The 10,000-nt window shown below is 39.0% G+C and overlaps 1 protein-coding gene across 7 annotated transcripts in view; it reads left to right on the forward strand.

Moving 5' to 3' along the window:
- The window catches only part of atxn2 (ataxin 2), a 203,780-nt gene that overhangs the window by 77,153 nt on the left and 116,627 nt on the right, over nt 1-10,000 (forward strand). The window lies entirely within an intron of this gene.

The following is a 10,000-nucleotide window of genomic DNA, read 5'->3' on the forward strand; positions in this document are numbered from 1 at the left end:
AGGCATTTACTAGGGATGCAACGGTTTTTTGATTGTATTCGTACCGTTCGGTACGCCCAGCACGGTTCGGTACGCGTAGGCGAACCGCGGTATTTCGGTAAGCGCGACATTAAACTTTAATTTTTAATACAAAGTCATTGCTCATGTATTCTGTGTAGCGTACAATACACAAGAGTGCTTAGGACCCCGGGGAAGCGGTTTCTCCCTTTAAGCCCTGCCCACAAAGAAACAAGAGCCAATCAGATTTTCAGAATTTTTCCTTGAGCCTATCAGCACTCCGAAACAGACGCCGGGGAAGTAAAAGAGGAATGCGTGTGTTCTAATAGCACTTAGAATCATAGCGAGTGGACAAGAAGACGAGAGATTAAACTTTGAAGAGGCACCATCTTCGTTCAAATCCACAGTTTGGAGTCATTTTGGCTTCAGTGTTAAGTATGACGAACAAGGCACAAAGACAGTCAGCAAGCAAAACACGGTCTGCAAACACTGTTTTGCAACGCTTGGCTACTCATCAGGTAACACATCCTGATGATATTGCACTTTTTTTTGGAAAATGTACATTTTTATTTGACAAGTGGTTGGCCACAGTCTGTGATAGTTTCATTTATGTTTTTTTTTTTTTTTTTTGGTCTTAAGTTGTGTGGGTGACAGTATTCAGGTGACTTTACTACATTGCTGCCCTTTACTGTATTTTATGTTTATTACCTATTTATGAGGGCAAGTATGATAAGGAACTCCATGTTTATAATAAAACCCCTTTGATTTCATCAATGCCTTTAATTATTTGACATTTTACACTTAATATTGTACCTTGTTTTTCAAATAGAAAAAGCAAAAAAAAAAAACTACTGCATGTTAGAGCAGAGACAATATTGACATACCGAACCGAAACCGTGGCCCGTGAACCGAACCGAACCGTAGTCACACTGTACCGTTGCATCCCTAGCATTTACCACTTTATAATGTTGCCATTCCTCGCAACACTGAAAAGATGTTTCGGGACTGAAGACATGAAAGTGATGAAGTGCTTCAGGTGTTATTTTGTCCCATTTTTCCTGCAAACAGGTCTTAAGGTGTGCAACAGTATGGGGTCATTGTCATAGTTTTCATTTCAAAATTCGCCACACATTCTCTGTTGGGGACAGAGGGAACAGGCACCCTCTTCTTCCACAGCCATGCTTTTATATTGCACACAGAATGCGGTTTTGCATTGTCTTGTTGAAATATCCCTGGAAAAGATATGATCTTGGGGGGGGGGGGGACCTGGAATACTGATTCGTCTAATCACAGTACACATTTCCATTGTGTGATGGTCCATCCTAGATGCCTGTGAGCCTAGAGAAGTCAACAGCATTTCTGGACACAGTTTGGCAGTAAGGCATAATTTGGCAGTAAGGCACATTTTTGCACAGTAAAGTTTTAACTGACATTTGTGGATGTAATTCTGTATTGTAGTGCTTGACAAAGGTTTGCCAAAGTAACCCCGAGCCCATGTGGGTATATCAGCTATAGATGAATGATGATGCTTGATGCAGTGCTGTCTGAGGATCAGAGATCATGGGTCTTTGATCAGAGATAATCAAACTTAGTCTTGTGCCCTTGACCTTTCCACACCGAAATTCCTCCAGATTCCTTGAATCATTTAACGATGATATGTACCATAGAGGGTGAAATATCCAAATCTCTGTATCTTTCTTTTGAGGAACATTTTGTTTTTAAACAATTCAATAATTTTCTCACACATTTGTTGACAAACTGGAGATCCTTGGCCCATTTTTGCTCCTCAAAGACTAGGCCTTTCCTGGATACTGATTTTGTACCAAATCATGATTACAATCACCTGTTGACATCACCTGTTTCAAATAATATCATTATTTAATTGATTTACCTCATTACTAGCCCTAAATTGCCCCGTCCTAACTTTTATCGGAACATGTTGCAGGCTTCAGCCCTGTGATGACCTGGCGACTTGTCCAGGGTGTACCCCGCCTTTCGCCCATAGTCAGCTGGGATAGGCTCCAGCTTGCCTGCGACCCTGTAGAAGGATAAAGCGGCTAGAGATAATGAGATGAGATGAGATGTTGCAGGCTTGAAATTCAGGAATAGATGTGTATTAACAAATGAAATGAAGTTGACTAGGCAAAAAAAAATTTGGTTACAAACAATAATGATGGGAAAACGTACAGTACATTAATCTCAAAACATCCATACAGTATTTAATTATGAAGGGAAATATAAAAGTTATAACCGATAAAATATTTGTAGATTTCATTGTTTTTAACTGATAAACTATATTTCATTGTTTGAACTTTGTGTGACTTTCTGTTAATTACATTCTAATAATTGTTTATAAATACCACAAAGTTCAACAGTAATAGTTTACTAAACATTACTTTAACACTTGTAACAGAAGCATTTAGTCTTTCAGCCCCAGCAGTTTGTCCCTTTATATTATGTGTAAAGGGCTTCTGACATCCCCAAAACCCCTCATAGTTTGGGCTGCTTGAAGGATTCTGCTGCTTTTGCAGTACTGTGAAAGATTTTGTCCTGATTCAAAGCCATTTTCTCTCTGATTGGTACTGTATTGAGGAGGGGGAGATTTTATATTTTTTTCAAGTGCTATCTTGTGAAAATGACATTGTAATAAGTCCCTGATGTGGGTGGAGTGAAGCACGGCAGGCGGGAGATATTTACACAAATTTATTTTCCTTTCGGTTTGCTTTTCAGCTCACACTTTTTCTTTAAGCCACTGACACGCTTTTGTTAAAAGCACTATACAAATAAACTTGACTTGATGTGCGTGCGCAATCATGTTCTGGTCCGGGGAGCTCCCTTCTCTCTGCTCTCTCCCTCATTTTCTATCCTCCACCATCACTGCAACCAACACACACACACAAAAACATTAATTGACAACAGGTGTATTGACTTTGCCACTCCCCTTCCCTGGCCCCGCCCTCCATTCACAACCTGACGCTTGGCCACGCCCCCGCTGCCACAGACATCACCCCTGGAAATTATACCTTATCAAACTAAACATGTTAAATAGTTTACTGTCTAAATTGTACTTCAATACGACACCGGGAACATGTTCTATTTAGTTGGTAAAGTTTGGCTCTTTGAGTCTACCATTACATGAATGCATTCCTGGTAAATTACTGTTAATTCAAAGGAAGTGACGTCACATGCACAGTGCTTGAAAGTTCGCAGCATTTCAGGCTGTGTCTGCTTTGCAAAGTATAGGACGTTTTAAATGAAATTTTTTTTTTAATTCCACAAAACTAAAACCAAAGCATGCCTCCAAAGAGGTGTGTCCTTCAAGGCAGTTCAACTGTTGTTGGTTTAAAAAAAAAAAAAAAAGTGGAATTTTGATCCATTATAGCCCAAAGTTGGCAGGATGCTTACAGAATGAATGGATTTGATTTGTACAGACAGAGACAACTGCCCTGTCGGCTTGAAGTTTGGTGTCTGCTCCATACGTTTTGAAAAGGATAAATTTGTGAGGCAAATTCACATAGAAGGATTTGAGTGACGTCTGGTACGCAAAGCAGTTCTTACAATCTGGAAACAAAAGTCAGAAGTGCCATCCTGAAGAGCTCACTGCACCATAAGGTTTGCCTGTTGGTTGAATTTATTAGCTGTTCTTAGTCTTTTATTTTTTTTACTAATGATTAGTTCTGAATTTTTTATCCCCTGCTGGCCGAAAGGCCCGAAGGGGGGTTGTCGTGGTGATTTCCGTCTGTCCGTCCGTCCCGGGAAGGGTATTCACCTTCTGGAATCAGCGCCTCACAATTTGTGGAGGAATTTCACGAAACTTGACAAGAGGCATTGTTTTATGTCGGTACTATGCATATTGTAATTTCGTTAAATTCGGTCACATTTTACCAGAGTTTCAGCCCTTGATTAACAAAATTATACTTTTGACAATTTAATGAGTGTTTTCTCCTTATGAAATCAACTCCTCTCTCAATTTGTGGAGGACTTTCACAGAACTTGGCAAAAGGCATTGTTGTATGTCGGTATTATACTACACAATACTATACTATTTTATATACTACACAATTGTACAATACAATTGTACAATGTACAATATACTACACATATTGTAATTTTATTAAATTCGGTCACATTTTATGAGTTACAGCCCTTGATTAACAAAATTCTCATTATCTCTAGCCGCTTTATCCAGTTCTACAGGGTCGCAGGCAAGCTGGAGCCTATCCTAACTGACTACAGGCGAAAGGCAGGGTACACCCTGGACAAGTCGCCAGGTCATCACAGGGCTGACACATAGACAACCATTCACATTCACACCTACGGTCAATTTAGAGTCACCGGTTAACCTAACCTGCATGTCTTTGGACTGTGGGGGAAACCGGAGCACCCGGAGGAAACCCATGCGGACATTTCATGAAGGTGTGCTTGCCTTCTGACATCAACTCCTTTCCCAATTTTTGGATGAATTTCTCAAAGCTTGGTAAAAGGGCTTGTTATATGACGGTAATACATATATTGCGATTGAATTTCATTTGTGGAAATTTTACCAGAGTTTTGACCCTTGATTATTAACAAACTTGTACTTTTTGGCAAATTCATCAAGGTGTGCTTGCTTTCTGAAATCAACTTCCCTCACAATTTTTATCCCCCGCTAGCCAAAAGACCCGAAGGGGGATTATGTCGTGGCAATGTTCATCCGTCTGTCTCAGGAAGGGTACTCGCCTTCTGAAATCAACTCCTCTCTCAATTTTTGGAGGAATTTCATGAAACTTGACAGGATTCTTTGTTTATATGTCAGTAATATGCATATTGCAATTTCGTTCAATTCCGTCGCATTTTACCAGAGTTATGACATAGTTGCTAGCAGGGGATATTTTGCTCACAGTGCACTCTTGGATACAAGGCTAAATAATGGCAGCAATTACGCACTTTCAGTGCTGGAGCTGGCAAGAACGGGTGGCGTGTTGTGAGGCAGCTACACACACATGCGTTGTATAGTGAGTGCGCAACAGCCAGGAATTTGTTAGGGTTCACCTCCAAAAAGCTGCTCATAAAACTACAATCTTTTCTGGTTCTAACAGTATCAATTAGGACCATGTAGACCCTTTCCATTTTGTGCTACAACATTAAAGCTCATAGGCAACGGTTTTATGCACATTTGAATGCACACCGTCGACTGAGGAAGTTTAAGGTCTCCCCTTCCATCTTGACCACATTTTACTCCTCAGCGGTGGAGAGTGTCCTAACAGGCTGTATTACGGCCTGGTTTGGGAACTGTACAGCATGTGACCAGAAAGCACTGCAGAGAGTGGTGCACTCTGCGGAACGGACAATCAGAGCCCCCCTACACAAAGAGGGTGGGAGCTAGGGCCAGGAAAATCATGCAGGATGTCTCACACCCAAACTCTAACCTCTTCACCCTGCTGAATTCGGGCAGACGACTACGAAGTCTCCATGCACGAACAGAGAGACTGAGGAAGAGTTTTTATCCACAGGCAGTTAGACTGCTAAACTCAGTACATTTTAAATAATCCCTTTTACTACAGTTTTTATATCAGTGTTAGAGGACTCATTTTCCTCTTTCTAACTGTGCACATTTTTTTATCTTGTTGTTATCCCCAGGCTATTTTAACTTACTCATTAGTATTTTAGACTTATTTTTTACATGTCATGCTTCAGGAGTCATCTTTTACTTTTCTAGTGCGGTTACTTATTTGCATATGTTTTTATTCTTATTTATTTATTTATTTATTTATTTATTTATTTATATGCTGAGCTGATGACCCCTTTAACATTTCACTACATGTAAAATGTATGTGACAAATAAAAGCACTTGACTTGACTTGACTTGAAACTTTATATGTTAAAAAAAACCCTCTAATTTTCTTCTGGTCCCAAGAAGTATTGTTAATAAGTAATAACTAAAATAATTTAGCGCGGATCGTGGGGAATTTCTGTTTGGCTATTTTCATGACCACTCGGCGCGCGACGTCATTTAAGCCAAATAAACCGCTTGAGTTGAGTCCACTTCCGTTTACTTACAGTGCCGTTCGGCTTGAGTGCAGACGTGCGTTCAGGAATTTACAAAGAAAAAACATGCCTTATTGTTGTGTCGTGAACTGTAACAGGACCTGTTCAGGAAGAAGTTTTTACCTTTTTCCGAGAGAGGAGAAGAGGCAGAGAGAGTGGACTGGCTTTTTCTGGAAGAGGAGAAGAGGCGGAGTGAGAGGATTGGCTTTTTCCAAAAAAGAAGAGGCGGAGCGAGTGGGTTGGCTTTTTCCAAAAGAGGAGAAGAGGCGGAGCGAGAGGGTTGACTTTTTCCGAAAGAGGAGAAGAGGTGGAGAGAGTGGATTGTGTGCTTGAAGCCAGAGGGTTGTTTTTTTTTTTTCCGGAAGAGGAGATGAGGCGGAGAGAGTGGATTGTGTGTGTGAAGCCAGAGGGTTGGCTTTTTCTGGAAGAGGAGATGAGGCAGAGTGTGTAGATTGTGCGCGTGAAACAAAATCAAGCAGTCAAAGAAGAAACGGACCAGCAACATTCAAGCAAAAAGGAGAAGACTGGAGGTAAACATTTTTACTTTTGCTTGCAATTGACAAGTCAAGAATCCTGAGGGATCCTGTACAATCATTGTGGAAATGAGACAAAGGGATATTTCCTCGCTTAGAGTCGGCTATAAATAGTATAATGCCGCAGATGGCAGGCTAATGTGGCCTACTGGCACACTGTCAAGTAATCGTTACCTATATCCACTAGGGAGGGCGGTTTAATTATTCTTCAAAAGGGCTCTTATTTAGTATTACGACGAAAGTAAGAATTTATCATAATTACCAGAATAAATCATTTGGGTACGAGTCTTGTTGAGGTCCGGCGTCCCCGCAATCAGAGTCGGCCGAGTCGCTGTCCGATTCCGAGGCTGCATGGTCAGACCAGTGAGCCATATTCACCGATTGCTTCGCAATGGCCACAGGTTCATACGTATATGGTTTCACCTCTCGATATTCAATTTGGAGAGTTCCTACTTCAATATCGCTTTCGGACATTTTACACCACCTCTCACGACCAAAGTCTGTACACGTGTGCTCGGTTCACAGGTAAACAGACTGCTCCCCGTCTGTTTGGCTTAAATGATGTCACGACGACTGTCCCCTGGCGGTGAAAGCGCGCATAAGTGAGATGTAAACAAACCTTTGGAAATTGGGCAAAACAGTATATTTTAACCGTTTTATTCAATTTTAGGGTGCAAATTAGACACTAGGAAGATTGAATTCGCTTTTTGGGTCGTTCTTTTAGACAATAAAGTTGATATTCTACGTTTCACCTCTGACCATTGCCTTTAAGTGGGTGGGAGCAGTGCACAATTAGGTTTTTTTTTTAAAACTAAAATTCAGATGCTGTGGTTGAAGGAGAAGATGGAAAGGCCATTTCTGTTTGTGCCGATGATGCAGTATTTGAAAGAGGAGCTGCTATTTGTACAACAGTAGACAGATTCTTCAGCTGTTTTGGCTATAGCACACTCTGATGAAGTACCTAATGGAGTGATTGTGGACAGTTTTTGTTTACAGGCAGTATTTGATGGAAGGGAGATATGATGTGTTATTAGTCCCTGAAGAGACGGTATTAACTGAACATGGTACATTTTGCTCATGTTGAGAGAATCTCTTTAGAGCCTATAAATACAGAAAAAAAACAAGGAGTTAGTTGAGAGAGATAACAAAATGGCGTTGTTCATTCATTTGATATTGAAATCACGTTTTTAGATGCAATATAACATCGCACATGTTTGAGTGGACAAAAAGGCAAAAACAAGATTCAGAAATGCACAGGGAAGTTTATCACCGAGTGATTTTATAAATTAATCTTGCAATGACCTTTTCCTTCGCGCCAATTATTGTAGGGACTTTACCTTAAAATTTCAAACAGTTTTAATTCATCTTAAAATCAGCTGTCTGTAAAGGGACACCGTAAGATGGTCATAGGTTTTGAAAAATCATTTATGGTTGCAGAGATGCGGTGATTTTAGTAATAAATAACGGTAATTGTGTGCTGTCATAATCTAACTAGTCCTCTATTATTATATTGTCCTTGTCCTGCTAATTTTTTATAATTGTATTTGTTTACTCATATTTTGCACTAAGTACTTTTTTGTACCGTATTTTCTTATATTATTTATTTATACTACTCATGTTGTTTATCAGCATGTATACCATATTTTTCTTTATATTAATTTTACATTCTATATTTCCCTTCATTTTGTCATTTGCAAAGATGACAATTACAAAGACACTGCTTTGTCATAACTGTGAAAGTTGAACACCAAATCAGTTTTAAAAAAATAAAAATAAATAAAATTACTCAGCAAAGTATGATTTGTACACTGTATTAACTTCCTGTGTTCCAAAAAACCACTCAAGCAGTTGTTGCTTTTCTTCCTCATGAGCGACTTGGCTTGCGTATTCGTCCACCTCTTTCTCTATGGCTATAGGTTCTAAATCGTCCTCAGACAACCAACCAAAGATTGAGGATGAATTTGAAGAGCTTTCATCATCTTTTTCAAAAGAATCAGTATCAAGAACACACGCCATTGCAGAGAATAGTATAGAGTCTGTGTGGACACAAAAGAAGGCAGTGGCGCATATTACATCACACATGCAGTGCTGCTGGCCTATAAATTGCTACAATCTAATGATGGCAGACAAGCTTTTAGTGATTTTTTTTTTTTTTGGGAACAGAATTCAGATGTCAAAAATTAATTTTTCGAACCAGTTTTTTATTTATCGGTGAACTTTACAACCTACTTGAGCATATCACACACACAAAACCCAGAAATTTATGGTGTAATTTTCATTAGACTAGCACAGTTATTCTACGAAATTGCCATGTACAACGAGATTGAATGGAATAACTTTTATTATATCCACGTTCACTGGAATTTATGAAATGGAGCATTTTTTAAAATAATTTTTTGCAAATTCAATAAATAAAACTTTGTACAAAACCTCCGACAAGATCATTTATGTTTAGAATGTAAACAAACTGGCAAAATTACAGTAGCAGTTTGTAAAAATGCGATTATACATTCTTATCATAAAATACTTTCATTTCCATAGTTTTTGTTTCTCTCTCTCTCTCTCTCTCTCTCTCTCTCTCTCTCTCTCATATATATATATATATATATATATATATATATATATATATATATATATATATATATATATATATATAAAACTTTTTTGCTCACCGGCCACTGTGGCTAGTGGTTTTCCCGAGTCACTAGCCATTCAGCCTTTTCACTAGCCACAATTTTGTTGCCAGGAAATTGCAGTTTTTTCTTGATACGTTAAAGTTCGGAAGATCTAGATTTAATTATGAATTATGAGTGGAAAGTTTAAACTTGTGTTTGCCTTGGATAACTTTGCCTAAAACATTGTGGTGTATACTGATTTTTTTTTTTTTCCCCAGAATTTTTTTTTGTGTAGGTGTAACGGATGCCAGATTGTTAATGTATCTTAGTTCCATAGGCTACATGGTTAGGGGATCTTTTGTCCTCATTGCTTGGGCCAGATCAAACTATTAAACAAGCTTAAATTATTCTTACTCTTGCCACATACATTTTTTTTTCCAAAACTGATGATATTCAGTTCAAACACCATTAAAAGTAATTTCAGGAATAGATCTCTTGTGTGGCATGTAATTCACACCTCTCATTTAAATATGTCGAAAATGTTTCGGTGCGCGCTTTGCGCATCACGGACCTTGGTGATTTTAAAATGCTGCTCTGGCCCTGATCATCTCTGCCCCTTTTTCCCTGAGCACCAAGGTTTGAAACTCCAGCTATATGCCGCCACATCGTGTGCTTGTCAGTCGTCAGCAACTTTTGTTGCTTCGTTCATTAACCGCAGGTTACCGTATCACTGATTTTATCTGAGACATTAACAAGCGTTCTAAACAATTCTAACACATTGTCAATGTTTATGCAGGTGCTAATGGGAGCTGTAGGCGCGTAATATTA

The sequence above is a fragment of the Neoarius graeffei genome, chromosome 24, assembly GCF_027579695.1.
Source record: "Neoarius graeffei isolate fNeoGra1 chromosome 24, fNeoGra1.pri, whole genome shotgun sequence".
Classification (NCBI taxonomy): domain Eukaryota; kingdom Metazoa; phylum Chordata; class Actinopteri; order Siluriformes; family Ariidae; genus Neoarius; species Neoarius graeffei.